The following is a 12,740-nucleotide window of genomic DNA, read 5'->3' as shown; positions in this document are numbered from 1 at the left end:
AGGAGACTTGTGGCTTAGGATACAAGATATATAATCAAAGACCATGAAAAGCAAACAGTCTATCAAGTGTTCTTTTTTTTTTTTTTTTTTGTCATTCCTGGGGCTTCAACTCAGGGCTGTCCTTGAACTGTCTCAAGACTAAGAGCTCTACCACTTAACCCACAGCACCAATTCTAGCTTTTTCTATGTATGTGGTACTGAGGAATTGAACCCCAGTCTTTGTGCCTGCTAGGCAGGCACTTTACCACTAGGCCAAACTCCTGGCTCTGTCAAATATTCTTGAAGCTAGCTTTTAAGATGATCTAAGTGCCTGTCTAGCATGCATAAAGACTGGGGTTCAATTCCTCAGTACCACATATGTAGAAAAAAGCCAAAAACAGTGCTGTGGCTCAAGTGGTAGAGCTCTAGCCTTGAGAAAGCCCAAGGACAGTGCTCAAGCTCTGAGCTCAAGGCCCAAGACTGACCAAAAAAAAAAAAGAAAAAAACCATGATCTGACCAAAATCAGGGGGCAAAAAAAACCCACTTTTACCATACATTACCCAAATTAATTAAGGAAGTATAAATTTTGTCAAGGTATTCAGTTATCTTAAACTTTGGGGGAAAAGTAAAATTTCACAATTAAAAGGGGAATGCATTTCTAGTTATTTATTTACGTATTTATTTACTGGATTTTTTTTTTTTTTTTTTGGCCAGTCCTGGGGCTTGAACTCAAGAGCCTAGGCACTGTCCTTGGACACTTTTTGCTCAAGGTTAGCACTCTGCCACCTGAGCCACAACACCACTTCCTGCTTTTTCTAAGTATGTGGTACCAAGGAATAGAACCCAGGGCTTCACACTTGCTAGGCAAACACTATACCACTAAACTATGCTCCCAGCCCAGGGGAATGCATTTCTTAACAAGAAATATAATCTCCAAAGGGATTAATACTTTTAATTAAAACACCAAACAAGCCAGAAGAAGAGCTGCTGTTCAAGTAGTAGAGCACTAGCCTTGACCACAAAAGCTCAGGGACTGTACCCAGGCCCTAAGTTCAAGTCACAGGTTGTAGGTAAGAAGGTGAATGTATGGGAAAGGGAATGAAAAAAATGACTGACCTACAATCAAAAATAATTTTCTATAAACATTTCCAGAACATTTTAGTGCTGGTATTTAAGAGAAAGTCCTGTCTGCCGAAAGAGAGGACTCAAAAACTGCAGAGATCAGTAATATGTACATCTTTCATTTTCCATGTCTAATTTGACAGAAACCTGATTTTGTACAAAAGTACTTAATGCTACCTTTACAGTTCTGTTTCTGTAATTAATCTGTTGAAAGGAAAACAAGCACAGAGCTTTTATTTGCTTTGAGTTAAAGTTGTCTAGTTGGAATCATGGTTCACAGTACTACATATTAGAGTATAAATACCATATAAAAAGATGAACATGTTCAAATGAATATGTTCAAATGAAGAAGAGGTGAATTTTATAGCATTTGGGTTTTATCAAAATAAAGCTGACACTTTTTAAATGATGGGTGTAGTAAGTAGCAAATCTTAATTGTCCAGTATATGGTTAATCAATTCTACTGTTAAAATTATTAGTGTTCTAATATTTTTAAAACAATTCTATTGCTACATACTGTTTTTTTTTTGTTCCTCAAACAAGCCAGCAGGTTGTCCTTAGGCCAATACCAAGGACCTGCTAAGCAGGTTAAACTGTAAAGTGACCTACACTGACCAAACCATAAAAACTAGGCAAGAGCTGAACAAATTTTACCACTGGAATTGAGCAACAGTAACCAATGCTCCATTTAACATGATGTCTTTTTCTTCCTTCAAAAAAGATAGTTCAAGGGGCCTACTTCAAGCTAGGTCAGTGGCTCACGCCTGTAATCCTAACTACTCAGGGGGCTGAGAGATCTGAGGATCCCAGTTGAAAGCCAACTCCAGCACAGAATCCAAGAGACTCTGACCTCCATTTGACCACCAGAAAACTGGATGTTGTGGCTGTGGCTCCATGTGGTAGAGCACTAGCCTGGCACTGAAGAACTCAGGGACAGCACTGAAGTCCAGAGTTCAAGCCCCATGACAACCGAGAAAAAAAAAAACCCTTCAATGTCACCAAAATCAAACTAAAACTGGTGGCTAAGATTAAAAATTCATTAGGATAGATTTTTTTTATATTTCATAATATACACAATATAGTGTTGGCAAAAATTCATTCATCTTTCAATCAAGAGGCCACTGTTGTGTGCCAGGTGGTAGGTACACATCAATGAACAAAGCAGATAAAACCTTCCCCTATGAGAAGGTGATAATCCAAGAGTTAACACAGACCTGCGACATTTATTATCTTACCACACCTATGCAGTAAGCAGTCTGATAAATAATCCTGCTAAATGAACTGGGCAAAGGAAATGAAAATGGACAAAGACTAAAACACCGTACCAACCACCTAAATCCTTTATCTTCAGGGAAAAAGCAATCATTTATTTTAGAAAAGTATCAAAAAAGAAAATTACTTGTTTCTATAGCTGCAATAGTGTCCTAACTGATTCGATTTCCAATAGAAAACAACTGCCTTAAAGAATTTATATACCTAATTTATCCCAGCAACAAAAGGTAAGCATATGTGGCCTTCTGACATCTCTTCAAATAAAAGAGAGGCTTTAAATATCTAAATAGGTCAATCTCATCTATTCAGAGATTGTGTGTTGTATTATTCAAGGACAGCTATGTAACATTGCTTCTGGGTTGTGGAAAAACAGAAAGGAGCTTAAATTTGGGTGCACTTAATGTAAAAAATGGGTTCACCAGCCTCAAGTAACTTCTCTTACTTTCAAACTCAGATTTCAAGAAAGGGAAAAGACAGAAAAATGGAGGGAGGTAATTTCGGACATTTTTTTTCCAGGCCATTTTTATGTTTCTCCTTCAGAAAAGCAAATAATCAAATACTCGCTCTTTCTTTTTTAGTGTAATTATACATGCCAAAGTTCCAAAGTTCTCTGAACTTTTCTTTCTGTGGCAGGATTATCTAGATGAAGATTCAAAGGCAGGGCCCCCTGAATATTGTACTATAAGCAATGATAAAAAAAAAAGATGTCCTGTTTCAACAACTCACCCTGACACAGTATTTATGTAATGGTGCTATTTACCACCCCGCATAAGAAAAAGAAGTTTAAAGCATAACAATAATGGTTGGCAACATCAGTAAGAAAATTAATTAGCTATCCTAGGCAGAGTGGGAAGGAAGTCACTGAAACTTTGGAAAACTTCAGTAATGTACAAACATCCCCCCATTCTTGTTTCTCCTTCAAGAACTTACCTTTCATATCCTACTCTGACCATCCCTCCATGATGAACAGGGGAAAAAAAGAAAAAAAAGAAGTCAATCACTGACAAACACCACTTCACAAAACAAAATACAAGGGCAGAAGAAAAGCACTGGCTGCCAAGGTCACATAACAGATAATTGGGCGACAAGAACTCTGAAGAAGTGGGACCACAGCTCCTCCCAATTAATTATACAACCTGGCCAGGAAAGTCACCTAAAAGTGGGTACAAAAGGGGTGAAATCAGTCAAGTTACACTAGCAAAGTACCATGTTACAATTCTATCTCCCATACCTGGAGTTTAAAAAGAAGACTTTTGCCAAGTAATTAACATGTATAATAGCTCTATTCATTTGCATCAGTCTGGGCCCCAATCAGGTACTGCCTTTCATGGCTCAGAGGAGTGAATTAGGATAATTCACATTCCAAGGACTACAGAAAACAAAACTGCATTACAAGACTTTGAATCATCCAGGGTTTTTTTTCCTTGCCCCAACCATTCTACCTTGTTCTTTTTTCAGTCTGCATAATTCCACTCCCTAGCAGCACACAGACAATAATGCAAAGGAAAAGAAGGAGAGAGGGAGAAAAAAGGAGAGAGAAAAAGAGTCTCTTCCACTGTGGGGGGAAGGGAGAGAGGGTAGGGGGGATTTAAAAAAAATATCTGCTTGACATGAACTAAAGTGGACCAGTAGCTCAGAAGGGACAGAAGCAAGCCGTCTACCTAACACAAGCACTTTTCTCACTTACTCCTCTCTACCTCCAAGCTGCTAAAAAGAACCTAAAAAAACTGGTTTTTCAACTCCCAATATAGGTTAAACATGAACTGTTTATAAAACACTTTGAGGATGTGAACAAGTGTGTAAATGTTAATTATTAATTTCCATTCACAAAGCCCCCTGCACTGAAGAATAACACAAGTCCACTGGCAAGTTTCTGCTACTTTCCAGGCACAGGCATGGCAGCCTAGCATGGTTTTAAGAATTCTAGGAAAAACCTCTAAAAACAGACCACAGTGGTTTTCTATTTATGACAAGGACAAACTAGAATTGTAAGCTGGCTACTTCAGATATAATTATATCACAGTGAAAAAATGTGATTTATGGCATATACAATAAAACTAGAGTATGTTTGCAGTCACAAAGTTCTGGATGAAAGTTGTCATTTACTGAGCAGAGAGAAGCAAAGTGACTCCTTTCCATACTGAAGAAAATAGTATCTACCTTACAATATATGAAAGATATAAAGGTTTCATCATTTAGTGAATTTACTTTTTAGAAAACACCTCTGGGAGCTGGGTGCCAGTGGCTCATGCCTGTAATCCTAGCTACTCAGGAGGCTGAGATCTAAGGATTGCGGTTCAAAGCCAACCCCAGCAAGGAAGTCCAAGAGACTTTTATCTCCAATGAACAATGAGAAAATTGGTGGAGAGTGCTAACCTGGAGCTTAAGAGCTCAGAGACAGCGACAGCTCCATGCTGTGTAAAGCATAGCTGGTGGAGCCATAACCAAAGTTTGATTTCTGCACAAGGGCCTACTTCGCTGACACTGCCAGGTCACACTGGGGCTAGTTCCTCATCCTCACAGGTTTAAGACTGAACGAAGAAATACGGGTAAGGCAAAGCATGTCTGACCCTCAGAGGCACATCCCCTGGACTTGAGTAAACCAACTTTCTTTAGATATAAAATGATAGCAAAGATGGTTCGTTTTCACTGGCCCCCGGAGCAGTCTAGTCTTCGGAAACACCTCTTTGTTCCTTTTTTGTTGTGTTTCACCTGACTTCAAACACTGACATCCAGAAAGTGCCTGTGAGTCCACAATATCGTGAGCCTGAATTTATTCATCTTAAAAGCTATCCCGTGACAAGTATGTTGTAAAAGGTTAAATGTGAGAAGAGCCAAAAATATCCATTCCCAAGTGAGAGGAATAACAATAAAAATGCTATAGCATTTTCATCACCTCCTATAAAAGAAAACATACGAAGTTATTTGGGTATTTTCCTCTTTTGGACTAAGATGTAAGTTTTATCTAAGCTAGCAGCCAACCACGAAACTATAGCACCACACAGCCTTAATAAAGGGCTTTGCCTCATGTGTTTCTCAGTATATGTAGTATATAGGAGGCAGGATAAGGAAAATATTAAACTTTCTATTTTAAAAACAAGGGTACTAACTCTGAGACAGATAAGAATCGATTGCTCAAGATCACATAATGGATAAATGGCAGCATTCAGCTATGAAGTCAGATCCTGTGGCTCCAAATGCTTTTCACAGGCAGAGAGCACCATGATAGAAAACTTCATCTACTTCAGTGAAAGCCAGTTAACTCCCAGGGGCTTTTCTCTAACTCCACATCTTTAGTTAAAGAAGGCTCATTAACAACTGATTCCTAAACATTTAGGAATAACTCATCATCTTGGGTGGCAGAGACTAATCCTACAGACACGTTAAACTTAAGATCTGATCAGAAGGTAAAAATACAAAAGTATTTCCATTTAAAAAGCTACAGAGTGCTATAAAAGTTAAACACCGCACAACTTTGCTCCCATCTCAGCATCCGCATCTCTCTTGAACACACACATACACACACACCCAATATCCACCTTCTCCAGATACTGAAGGAACTCTGAATGGGTAAAGACAGTGGAAGGGTGATGGTGAGAGGACACCACTTCAAAGTAGATTCCAATTCTCATCAATAATAACTAAAGATCAACACTGTATTTTAACAACTTTAAAAGAAGAAAGCTTTGTCATGAATATTTGCACCCTCACTCTGTAAGTACACTCAGTATATAGAAAAGGATCGTGTGGATAGTTTTAATATATTAACTACTTTATCTAGTATTTTAAGTATTCTAAACAGAGTTGGTGTAACTGAGTGAAATCTCTGCTCTCCTGAAGTGGATTTGCTCAAATCTGCATTGTGCATTCTAACAGTAAAAGTTAAAGCAGGTTCCTAGCTAGCAATTCAAAACCAAGCTGCACACCTCCTCCGTGTGAAGCCCCAACACACAGATTGTTAATGAATGAAAAACCTGCCAGAGTCCATTCACATTACACCGCACAGTTACGTTTAGTCAGGCAGACAAAGGCACGGTGAGAACCTCTAAAAACAGAAGCCCAGAGAAGGAAACCAAGGGGCACGTACCTGTCACCTTGTTTTGTAAGGTGTAGCTGGCGTCTGTTTACATTATGTCTCTCCCGGGCAACTCCTTTCAGCCCCTGTCAACCTCTCTTCCTTGCCACAATCACACACACACACCCAACCAGAAGAGAAAGGCAAAGGGCAGACGGTGCGACTACGCAATGTGGAATCGGGGAGGAAAGCCGGGTTCAAGCCAAGCCCGCCAAGCAGACCGACCCCTCGGGCTCCTCCGCGCGGTGTCTGTCGGTTTCCCCCTCGGCCGTGGCCGGTGAGTACTGCCCGCGCTCCGGTCCTTCCCGGCGGCTTGTCCCCGGGATCAGCCCCGTGGGGTGAGAGCCCACGACGCTGGAGGACACAGACCCGGAAGCCGCCGAGCTCTCCGCCCACCGGGGCGGGGACCCGGCGCGTTCCCACGCGCGTTCCGGGGGGACGGACACGAATCCACGTCCACGGCGACCGCGGAGACGGGGCTGTCGACCCGTCCCTCCCTCCAGCACGGCGGCGGCGGCGGGGACGGGGACACGCGCGCACACGCGCCCTCGGCCACCCAGCCGGCCGGGACGCCGGGCGCTTCACCCGAGTGGGGCCGCGAAGGGCGACGGGCGACGACGCGCCGCGTCCAGCGCCCCCCTGGGCGGCTCCGGAGTCCCCGGCCGGGCGGAGGCGCGGAGGGCGGAGCGCGCCCGCCACCCCACCCGGCGCTCCGGCTCCGACCCGGGACGGCCGCAGCGGGAAACTTCTTAAAACTTCTTCTTAATGGACAAAAAGAAAAGGGGGAGGGGGGGGAGGGGGAGGGGGAGGGGGCCACATTATTGATTTTCAAAGCTCACCACAAACGACAACAACGACACAAAGTGTCTGGTAAAAAACAAACAAAGCCCCCGGGGCAGCGGCGGGGCCGGGGCCGGGGCCCGGGGCCGGCGGGGGGGTCGGGCCGGCTGCCCGCCCGCTCGATGCCCGGGGCGCGCGCACGCGCGGAGCTCTCCGGGGCCCCCCGCGAGCCCCGGCCCCCCGCGCCCCGCGGACAATGCGCCCGAGGCGTCCGCCCCGGCTCCCCGCCCCGACCCCGCCTCAAAACTTCCCCCAACTCCGTCCTCCCCGAGCGGCGGCCGCGCGCGCCTCACCGTGCGGCTCCGGGGCTCCCCGCGGGCCGAGCCGGAACAGCGCCCGCGCCGACGCCGCGGGGAAGGACGACGCGCGGGCAGCCGCTTCCTCCCGGCAGCCTCGAAGGCCGAGGCGACAGGCGGGCACGCCGGTCTCTCCACCGAGCCAGGCGCCTCCCCGCCGCTGCTCCCGCTCGGCGCTGGCCCCGCACCACAGCCCGCGCCCGGCCCGCTCGCTAGCTCGCTCGCTCGCTCCCTCCCGCGCCCACCCGCGCATGCGCCGCGAGCCGCCCGGAGATGGGCGGGGCAGCCGGGGCGGGACGTACGGTCTACGCGCCCTGTAGTGAAGAAGCGCGGAGGGGGCGGGAGGAGGGCAGGACGCACGTTTCGGATGGCACGGTACGGCTGTCCATCAAACCCCGGATGACCAATAGGGAGCGTCGGTGGGCGGTGCGCTCAGGTTGCTAAGGAAGGCTGGGGTCGGCCTCCGCAGCTGCCTGGCGGCTTGCAAAGCCCAACTAAGTCGGATGGCTGGCAGCAGCTGCTGGGGGGGGAGGGGGCGGGCACACACAGTCAGTGCCAGGTGCCCAGAGGAGCTGGGTGGATGGGTGGGTGGGTGGGAGGATGGATGGATGCATGGGTGGATGGGTGGATGAGTGGGTGAATGGGTGGATGGGTGGGTGGGTGGGAGGATGGATGGATGCATGGGTGGATGGGTGGATGGGTGGATGGGTGGATGGATGCATGCGTGGGAGGGTGGGAGGATGGATGGATGCATGGGTGGATGGGTGGGTGGATGGGTGGATGGGTGGATGGATGCATGGGTGGATGGGTGGATGGGTGAGTGGGTGGGAGGATGGATGGATGGATGGGTGGGTGGGTGGGTGGGTGGATGGGTGGATGGATGCATGGGTGGGTGGGTGGGTGGGTGGATGGGTGGATGGATGCATGGGTGGGTGGGTGGGTGGGTGGATGGGTGGATGGATGCGTGGGTGGGTGGGTGGATGGGTGGGTGGGTGGATGGATACGTGGGTGGATGGGTGGGTGGGTGGATGGGTGGATGAGTGGATGGGTGGGAGCAGGCATGGCGAGATGGGGACGATCACTCGGGTCACTCGGTGACCAGGCTGGAGGCAGAGGACCTCAGAAGTCATCTGGTGGCTTCGGAGAATCGAAACGCAGAGTGGACCAGTGGGGCCCCCAAGACGAGCTGGTGGTAGGCGAAGGAGCTTTGGTAGTGGCATATACGTTTTTGTGTGTATTAGGGAAAAAACTTGCCTATGGTGTAAAAATCCATTATTATCCAAGTTGCCACTACTTAGGTCAAGAGAAAACGGTATGTATATATACATTCACACACACACACACACATATACACACATACATACATACATACATACATACATACATATACATGCACATGTACACACATATATACACATACATATACGTGCACATGCACACACATATACATACATATACATGCATATGTACACACATATATACACATACATATACGTGCACATGCACACACATATACATGCATATACATGCATATGTACACACACATGTGTGTATATATATATGTATATATGAAAAAAGGTCATGTGGGAAATGAAGGTGGTTTCTATGATGTTCAAGATTTAGACTGAAGAACTGAGAGTACCCAGAAGGAGATTATTGTCTAGGAGGGAACAGGAAGGAATCTCTATCATATGAAAAATACTGGGGGGGGGGGACCTCACCAGTACACAGAAGATTAGTGCCTTTTAACACCTTTTAAACATCTTTTGTTTTTCTTTTGTGCTGGTACTGCGGCTTGAATTCAGGGTCAAAGCACTGTCCTCCCTTAGCTTTTTCACTCAAAATTGGCCCTTTACCACTTTAGCCATAGCTCCACTTCTGGCTTTTTGCTGGATAATTAGAGACACACGACTCTCGTGGAACTTCCCTATGAAGACTGGCTGCCTTCTTCTTCTTTTTCTTCTTCTTTTTCTTCTTCTTCTTCTTCTTCTTCTTCTTCTTCTTCTTCTTCTTCTTCTTCTTCTTTTTCTTCTTCTTCTCCTCCTCCTCCTCTTTTGGTTTAGCTTGAACGCAGGGCTTGGATGTTGTTCATGAGCTTTTTCACTCAAGGTTAGTGCTCTAAGACTTTGAGCAACATTGCCACTTTCAGTTATATAAGAGTCTCTTGGAATTTCCTGCCTGGACTGGCTTTGAACCACAATCCTCAATTTCAGCTTCCTGAGTAGTTAGGATTACAGGCATGAACCCCCAATGCCCAGCAGGCACTCTTACCATGCCTCCAGTTCTGATTTTCGCTGGTTATTTTAGAGATAAAGCATTGCTTTTTGTCTAGTGCATGTGTGTAATCCACATATGAGGATTTCCAGTAGCTAGGATGGCAAGCCTGAGCCACCAAGTCTAGCTCTTCTTTGAGGTCTTGCAAACTATTTTCTGTGCAGGCTGGACTTGAACAATGATTCTCAACAATTACCTTCTGCCATGTTGCTAGGACTTGAGGAACCTCCATTCTGTTCTTCATAATGGCTTTACTGATGTTCATGTAAAAGTAGGTTATTAGCTGGGTGCCAGTTGCTCAGGCCTGTAATCCTAGCTACTCAGGGGCCTGAGATCTGAGGAGGAGGAGGAGGAGGAGGAGGAGGAGGAGGAGGAGGAGGAGGAGGAGGAGGAGGAGGAGGAGGAAGAAGAAGAAGAAGAAGAAGAAGAAGAAGAAGAAGAAGAAGACGACTAAAAAAAAAAACCACTAAAAATAGATTTACCATATGGTCCAGCTGTTCCACTTCTGGGCATATATCCAAAGGAAATGAGTTTAACATTCCAAAGAGATACTGCATGCCCATGTTTATTGCAGTGCTCTTCACAATAGCCAAGAGATGGGCTACATCTAGTTGTCTATCAACAGATGGTGGGATAAAGAAAATGTGATAGATAATATAGATACATAATGGAACATTACATAGCCAGGAAAATAATGAAATCCTATCATCTGCAGTATTAAGTACAATAAGCCATGTACTGAATGACAACCACCACATGGTCTCTCCCATACATGCTTAGTGATGATGGAGGACTGGAAAGAAGCAAGGGATGTGTAAAGAGGATGTTCCACAACCTTTACCAAAACACAGTTTGAGAAGTACAATAAGTTCTACCTAGTGTTATATGTATAATAGGGCAACTATCACCTACAATAACCTTCTATATATTTGAGAAGAATAAGATGACAGGACTCATCCCCAAATAAAGGAAAATAAAGGAATGGAAATACTCATGATTAATATTAATCGTGGCACAATTCTACACATATATGGACATCATCATTCTGTATCCACAAAAACATACATAATTATTGCATGTTCATATTACAGGCTCATTTAAAAAAAAAAAAAACAGGGCTGGTGGCTCGTACCTATAAGCCTTACTACTTTGGAGTCTTGAGAGCTAGGAGACAGCAATTCAAAGCTTGCTTGGAACAGAAAAGTCTGGGAGATTCCATTACCACTCAACCAGAAGGAAGCTAGACTGGAGATGTAGCTCAAGTAGTAGCGTGCTAGCCATGAAAAGCAAAGTGGTACAAAGTGAGTCCCTGAGTTCAAACTCATCCAAAATACAATTATTTTATTTTTTTTGTGAGTCATGAGGCTTGAACTCTGGGCCTGGGCACTGTCCCTGACCTCTTCAGCACAAGGCTAACATACTGTACCACCTGAGCCATAATGCCACTTCCAAAATTATTTTTAAATCTTATTTTCACTTGGTTTTTCTCTTTTCTATTACTTCATTTTTATAGCATTCCCCCAGTGTGAAATTATCTTATTTTGCTTGTGTATTGTGGTTATCTCTTCTACTACCACAAGAGCCCACTGATATGATTTTTTAACTGCATTTCATTTATTCCTCTAGTAGCACCAAGTACCCAGAAAAGTCACAATAAACATTTTCCATGAATGATTTTAAACAGAAAAAAAACTACTACACCAGGCACCTTGAAACTAAATGTTCTTAATACTAAAGATTTGTTCTACAGCCAGGCACTGGTGGCTCAAATCCTAGCTACTCAGGAAGGCTAATATCTGAGGATCGCTTTGTGAAGCCAGCCCAAGAAGAAAAGTCCAGGAGACTCTTATCTTCAGTCACAGAAAAAAAAAAAAAAGTTGGAAGTGTCACTGTGACTGAAGGGGTGGGATACTAGCTTTGAGCAAAAGAAGCCAAGGCTAGCACCTGGGTCCAGAGTTCAAACCCCAGGACTGGCAGAGAGAGAGAGAGACAGAGACAGAGACAGAGAGAAAGAAAGAAAGAGAGAGAATATTGTTCTTTGCATCAAAAATCTCTATAGTTTTCATCATTTCTTACATTCTCTGAAAGAGCTCACCAGTCAGCATAGATGCCAGGGTCTTATTAGTGGTAGGATTCTACACCCCTCCAGTTGACTCATCTGTAATTGAGTTAGACAGGTTTAAATATCTAAAAGCATTAACCAGAATAAGCCCCAGTTCCCAGAGTCCCTGACAAGTCCAGTGCAAACAAACACCAATGACAAGAACATCAACACAGCTGGAAGAACTTCTCCAGGGGCTCACAATTCCTGAAATGTCTCCTTGGGAAAGAGAAGCACTGGGATTGAACTTGCCCTCAGGGCTCCTTTCCCTTAGCAGCTGGACCTCTGATTGCACTGGTGATAGGAACAGCATCCACGGTCACCTCTTGTTGTTTGGTGTGAAGGTAACTGTACCACTGTCCCCATTCCAAACCTCCGCTCATCAATGGCTCCTTCCCATTGGCCACTGAGGCTCCTCTCCCCAGGGACCTCCCAGACTTTCATGACTATACTCCAGAGGTACCACTGATGGATGGAACAACATTTAATTTTCCCTCTGTCATGATCTTTCCAGCCGTAGGTTTGGTTCAAGGCTTCCTATGAGATAACATCAACCTTCTCGAGTCAATTTACTTCCATTGGTAGTGGGGTCAGGAGCTGCTAGGTAGATGGGAGACGCTTTCGTGGTTTCCATTGTTTGGGAGTTGTTGTTGTTGTTTTTTTAAGTATTTTCATTTATTATCTTCAAGTGGTTGTACAAAGCAGTTGCCGTTCACCAAAGTAATTTATGAATACAGGGTATCTTAATCAATGCCACCCTTTCAACATTCTCACCCATCT

At 45.0% G+C, this 12,740-nt stretch overlaps 1 protein-coding gene and 1 long non-coding RNA gene across 2 annotated transcripts in view; one reads left to right on the top strand and one right to left on the bottom strand.

Annotated features, from left to right (window-relative positions):
• Akap13 (A-kinase anchoring protein 13) overlaps window positions 1-7,774 on the bottom strand; it is a 149,452-nt gene extending 141,678 nt beyond the window's left edge. The window contains exon 1 of the mRNA XM_090321513.1: window positions 7,583-7,774. The gene's annotated coding sequence lies outside the window, so the exon portion shown is untranslated. The remainder of the gene's footprint in view (window positions 1-7,582) is intronic.
• LOC150044419 (uncharacterized) overlaps window positions 6,569-12,740 on the top strand; it is a 31,986-nt gene continuing 25,814 nt past the window's right edge. The window contains exon 1 of the long non-coding RNA XR_016533163.1: window positions 6,569-6,726. This is a non-coding gene — a long non-coding RNA (uncharacterized LOC150044419). The remainder of the gene's footprint in view (window positions 6,727-12,740) is intronic.

The sequence above is a fragment of the Megascapheus bottae genome, chromosome 30 (genome assembly GCF_031878675.1).
Source record: "Megascapheus bottae isolate mThoBot1 chromosome 30, mThoBot2.hap1, whole genome shotgun sequence".
In the NCBI taxonomy this organism is placed as follows: domain Eukaryota; kingdom Metazoa; phylum Chordata; class Mammalia; order Rodentia; family Geomyidae; genus Megascapheus; species Megascapheus bottae.
This window is presented reverse-complemented; position numbering and strand designations above follow the sequence as displayed.